This window comes from Oncorhynchus keta, unplaced genomic scaffold, assembly GCF_023373465.1.
Source record: "Oncorhynchus keta strain PuntledgeMale-10-30-2019 unplaced genomic scaffold, Oket_V2 Un_contig_11790_pilon_pilon, whole genome shotgun sequence".
Classification (NCBI taxonomy): domain Eukaryota; kingdom Metazoa; phylum Chordata; class Actinopteri; order Salmoniformes; family Salmonidae; genus Oncorhynchus; species Oncorhynchus keta.
The window spans coordinates 41,706-47,833 of record NW_026277622.1 but is presented as its reverse complement, the minus strand read 5'-3'; the positions used below and the strand labels follow the sequence as shown (position 1 = coordinate 47,833).

The 6,128-nt window shown below is 40.3% G+C and overlaps 3 non-coding genes across 3 annotated transcripts; all 3 read left to right on the top strand.

Annotated features, from left to right (window-relative positions):
* Window positions 1-582: 582 nt before the first annotated feature.
* trnav-cac (transfer RNA valine (anticodon CAC)) lies at window positions 583-655 on the top strand. The gene has a single exon. It is a non-coding gene; the product is annotated as a tRNA-Val (tRNA).
* Window positions 656-4,214: 3,559 nt separating this feature from the next.
* trnav-cac (transfer RNA valine (anticodon CAC)) lies at window positions 4,215-4,286 on the top strand. Its single transcript has one exon. It is a non-coding gene; the product is annotated as a tRNA-Val (tRNA).
* A 1,137-nt stretch (window positions 4,287-5,423) lies between these two features.
* On the top strand, window positions 5,424-5,496 carry trnav-cac (transfer RNA valine (anticodon CAC)). Its single transcript has one exon. It is a non-coding gene; the product is annotated as a tRNA-Val (tRNA).
* Window positions 5,497-6,128: the final 632 nt, after the last annotated feature.

The following is a 6,128-nucleotide window of genomic DNA, read 5'->3' as shown; positions in this document are numbered from 1 at the left end:
TCAACCTCTCCGACCTGTGGATCAATGTTGCCGTTTTTTTTTGGGGACCTCCACCGTGCGATCTGTATGAATGTGAACAGACTGACAGCTTCTCTGAGCCAGGCAAATTCATTTATCAGGGTCATTGTAATGGATATATCCAAAGAAATGGCAATATCATCCAAGGTAAAACAAACAAAAATGTAGATCGTTTTCTGTCATTTCAGCTGCTTGATGTGATTGTGTGATAGATTTAGTTGGCTGGCTAGCAAAGGAAAAGAAGCTAGCCTGCATATGTACAGTGCATTCGGAAAGTTTTCAGGCCCCTTACTTTTTCCAAATTTTGTTATGTTACAGACTTATACTAAAATGGATGAAATAAAATAAAATCTATCTACACACAATACCCCATAATGAAAAAGCAATAACATATAGTTTTTATTAATCAAACAAATATTTTAAAAATACCTCATAATTCCCGGCTTCTCAAGCCTTATTGCTTAATTAATGGACAAAGTAATTTCTGATTTTCAATAGGTTCTGAGAGCGATAAATGCCCCACCCAGCCAAAGTCAGCCACACCCTTAGTATTCGACTCATCAGGTTTCCGTAGTGTAGTGGTTATCATGTTTGCCTCACACGCGAAAGGTCCCCGGTTCGAAACCGGGCGGAAACAAATTTGAACAAATTGGACAGTAAGCCTATTCACTAAGGGCTGGGTCCCAATTTCGGAATTCATGCTTTTCCTTCGCACTTCTCAGTATTTGGTATTCAGACTTACCTTTTTGTCGCGTAACGCACTCTGCATGTGTGGCTAGCTTGGGCGCTCTGAATATATTCCTGCTTCGTGTGGTCTGAGGTCCATAATGATTCAAATAGTTTACCAGTCCAGGGTAAGCCGACAAGAAACACAGCCCTTATTTTAAGTGTTTTTAAAATCCCCTGTGGGGAACATGAATGGTGGAAAAATGATTGGAACCATTTTCCTGTTTGACCGCTAGTTTTTAATGGGTATTATGGCTCTTTCTGTGGTACTCACTTTGGGACATTATGTGAGGTAAACTTGTGGGCATTCCTAATATTTTCCACGACTTCCTCTTTTTGTATTGTAGTTTCAGTAGTGTAGTGGTTATCACGTTCGCCTCACACGCGAAAGGTCATATTCAATATTTCCCAATACCCAGAGGCTAGCATTTGGTTTGAAACAGTTGTGGTTTATCTAAACCTTGCTGTCTACCTCTCCGACCTGTGGATCAATGTTGCCGTTTTTTTGGGGACCACCATCGTGCGATCTGTATGAATGTGAACAGACTGACAGCTTCTCTGAGCCAGGCAAATGCATTTATCAGGGTCATTGTAATGGATATATCCAAAGAAATGGCAATATAATCCAAGGTAAGACAAACAAAAATGTTGATCGTTTTCTGTCACTTCAGCTGCTTGATGTGATTGTGTGATAGATTTAGTTGGCTGGCTAGCAATGGAATATAAGCTAGCCTGCATAGGTACAGTGCATTCGGAAAGTTTTCAGACCCCTTACTTTTTTCCACATTTTGTTACATTACAGACTTATACTAAAATGGACGAAATAAAATAAAATCTATCTACACACAATGCCCCATAATGACAAAGCGATAACATATCATTTTTATTAATAAAACAGATATTTTAAAAATACCTCATAATTCCCGGCTTCTCAAGCCTTATTGCTTAATTAATGGACTAAGTAATTTCAGATTTTCAACAGGTTCTGAGAACGATAAATGTCCCACCCCGCCAAAGTCAGCCACACCCTTAGTATTCCACTAATTAGGTTTCCGTAGTGTAGTGGTTATAACATTTGCCTCACACGCGAAAGGTCCCCGTTTTGAAACCGGGCGGAAACAAATTTGAGCAAATTGGACAGTAAGCCTATTCACTAAGTGCTCGGTCCCAATTTTGGAATTCATGCTTTTCCTTCGCACTTCTCAGTATTTGGTATTCAGACTTACCTTTTTTGTCGCGTAACGCACTCTGCATGTGTAGCTAGCTTGGGCGCTCTGAATATATTCCTGCTTCGTGTGGTCTGAGGTCCAGAATGATTCAAATAGTTTACCACTCCAGGGTAAGCCGACAAGAAACACAGCCCTTATTTTAAGTGTTTTTAAAATCCCCTGTGGGGAACTTGAAGGGTGGAAAAATGATTGGAACCATTTTCCTGTTTGACCGCTAGTTTTTAATGGGTATTATGGCTCTTTCTGTGGTACTCACTTTGGGACATTATGTGAGGTAAACTTGTGGGCATTCCTAATATTTTCCACGACTTCCTCTTTTTGTATTGTAGTTTCAGTAGTGTAGTGGTTATCACGTTCGCCTCACACGCGAAAGGTCATATTCAATATTTCCCAATACCCAGAGGCGAGCATTTGGTTTGAAACAGTTGTGGTTTATCTAAACCTTGCTGTCTACCTCTCCGACCTGTGGATCAATGTTGCCGTTTTTTTGGGGACCACCATCGTGCGATCTGTATGAATGTGAACAGACTGACAGCTTCTCTGAGCCAGGCAAATGCATTTATCAGGGTCATTGTAATGGATATATCCAAAGAAATGGCAATATAATCCAAGGTAAGACAAACAAAAATGTTGATCGTTTTCTGTCACTTCAGCTGCTTGATGTGATTGTGTGATAGATTTAGTTGGCTGGCTAGCAAAGGAATATAAGCTAGCCTGCATAGGTACAGTGCATTCGGAAAGTTTTCAGACCCCTTACTTTTTTCCACATTTTGTTACATTACAGACTTATACTAAAATGGACGAAATAAAATAAAATCTATCTACACACAATGCCCCATAATGACAAAGCGATAACATATCGTTTTTATTAATAAAACAAATATTTTAAAAATACCTCATAATTCCCGGCTTCTCAAGCCTTATTGCTTAATTAATGGACTAAGTAATTTCAGATTTTCAATAGGTTCTGAGAACGATAAATGTCCCACCCCGCCAAAGTCAGCCACACCCTTAGTATTGCACTCATTAGGTTTCCGTAGTGTAGTGGTTATCACGTTCGCCTCACACACGGAAGGTCCCCGTTTCGAAACCGGGCGGAAACAAATTTGAACAAATTGGACAGTAAGCCTATTCACTAAGGGCTCGGTCCCAATTTTGGAATTCATGCTTTTCCTTCGCACTTCTCAGTATTTGGTATTCAGACTTACCTTTTTTGTCGCGTAACGCATTCTGCATGTGTGGCTAGCTTGGGCGCTCTGAATATATTCCTGCTACGTGTGGTCTGAGGTCCATAATGATTCAAATAGTTTACCACTCCAGGGTAAGCCGACAAGAAACACAGCCCTTATTTTAAGTGTTTTTAAAATCCCCTGTGGGGAACATGAAGGGTGGAAAAATGATTGGAACCATTTTCCTGTTTGACCGCTAGTTTTTAATGGGTATTATGGCTCTTTCTGTGGTACTCAATTTGGGATATTATGTGAGGTAGTCTTGTGGGCATTCCTAATATTTTCCACGACTTCCTCTTTTTGTATTGTAGTTTCAGTAGTGTAGTGGTTATCACGTTCGCCTCACACGCGAAAGGTCATATTCAATATTTCCCAATGCCCAGAGGCTAGCATTTGGTTTGAAACAGTTGTGGTTTATCTAAACCTTGCTGTCTACCTCTCCGACCTGTGGATCAATGTTGCCGTTTTTTTGGGGACCTCCACCGTGCGATCTGTATGAATGTGAACAGACTGACAGCTTCTCTGAGCCAGGCAAATGCATTTATCAGGGTCATTGTAATGGATATATCCAAAGAAATGGCAATATAATCCAAGGTAAAACAAACAAAAATGTAGATCGTTTTCTGTCATTTCAGCTGCTTGATGTGATTGTGTGATAGATTTAGTTGGCTGGCTAGCAAAGGAATAGAAGCTAGCCTGCATAGGTACAGTGCATTCGGAAAGTTTTCAGACCCCTTACTTTTTTCCACATTTTGTTACATTACAGACTTATACTAAAATGGACGAAATAAAATAAAATCTATCTACACACAATGCCCCATAATGACAAAGCGATAACATATCGTTTTTATTAATAAAACAGATATTTTAAAAATACCTCATAATTCCCGGCTTCTCAAGCCTTATTGCTTAATTAATGGACTAAGTAATTTCAGATTTTCAATAGGTTCTGAGAACGATAAATGTCCCACCCCGCCAAAGTCAGCCACACCCTTAGTATTCCATTCATTAGGTTTCTGTAGTGTAGTGGTTATCATGTTCGCCTCACACACGAAAGGTCCCGGTTCGAAACCGGGCGGAAACAAATTTGAACAAATTGGACAGTAAGCCTATTCACTAAGGGCTCGGTCCCAATTTTGGAATTCATGCTTTTCCTTCGCACTTCTCAGTATTTGGTATTCAGACTTACCTTTTTTTGTCGCGTAACGCATTCTGCATGTGTGGCTAGCTTGGGCGCTCTAAATATATTCCTGCTACGTGTGGTCTGAGGTCCATAATGATTCAAATAGTTTACCACTCCAGGGTAAGCCGACAAGAAACACAGCCCTTATTTTAAGTGTTTTAAAATCCCCTGTGGGGAACATGAAGGGTGGAAAAATGATTGGAACCATTTTCCTGTTTGACCGCTAGTTTTTAATGGGTATTATGGCTCTTTCTGTGGTACTCAATTTGGGATATTATGTGAGGTAGTCTTGTGGGCATTCCTAATATTTTCCACGACTTCCTCTTTTTGTATTGTAGTTTCAGTAGTGTAGTGGTTATCACGTTCGCCTCACACGCGAAAGGTCATATTCAATATTTCCCAATGCCCAGAGGCTAGCATTTGGTTTGAAACAGTTGTGGTTTATCTAAACCTTGCTGTCTACCTCTCCGACCTGTGGATCAATGTTGCCGTTTTTTTGGGGACCTCCACCGTGCGATCTGTATGAATGTGAACAGACTGACAGCTTCTCTGAGCCAGGCAAATGCATTTATCAGGGTCATTGTAATGGATATATCCAAAGAAATGGCAATATAATCTAAGGTAAAACAAACAAAAATGTAGATCGTTTTCTGTCATTTCAGCTGCTTGATGTGATTGTGTGATAGATTTAGTTGGCTGGCTAGCAAAGGAATAGAAGCTAACCTGCATAGGTACAGTGCATTCGGAAAGTTTTCAGACCCCTTACTTTTTCCACATTTTGTTACATTACAGACTTATACTAAAATGGACGAAATCAAATAAAATCTATCTACACACAATGCCCCATAATGACAAAGCGATAACATATCATTTTTATTAATAAAACAAATATTTTAAAAATACCTAATAATTCCCGGCTTCTCAAGCCTTATTGCTTAATTAATGGACGAAGTAATTTCAGATCTTCAATTGGTTCTGAGAACGATAAATGTCCCACCCCGCCAAAGTCAGCCACACCCTTAGTTTTCCACTCATTAGGTTTCCGTAGTGTAGTGGTTATCACGTTTGCCTCACACGCGAAAGGTCCCCGGTTCGAGACCGGGCGGAAGCAAATTTGAAAAAATTGGACAGTAAGCCTATTCACGAAGGGCTCGGTCCCAATTTCGGAATTCAAGCTTTTCCTTCGCACTTCTCAGTATTTGGTATTCAGACTTACCTTTTTTGTCGCGTAACGCATTCTGCATGTGTGGCTAGCTTGGACGCTCTGAATATATTCCTGCTACGTGTGGTCTGAGGTCCATAATGATTCAAATAGTTTACCACTCCAGGGTAAGCCGACAAGAAACACAGCCCTTATTTTAAGTGTTTTTATAATCCCCTGTGGGGAACATGAAGGGTGGAAAAATGATTGGAACCATTTTCCTGTTTGACCGCTAGTTTTTAATGGGTATTATGGCTCTTTCTGTGGTACTCACTTTGGGATATTATGTGAGGGAGTCTTGTGGGCATTCCTAATATTTTCCACGACTTCCTCTTTTTGTATTGTAGTTTCAGTAGTGTAGTGGTTATCACGTTCGCCTCACACGCGAAAGGTCACATTCAATATTTCCCAATGCCCAGAGGCTAGCATTTGGTTTGAAACAGTTGTGGTTTATCTAAACCTTGCTGTCTACCTCTCCGACCTGTGGATCAATGTTGCCGTTTTTTTGGGGGACCTCCACCGTGCGATCTGTATGAATGTGA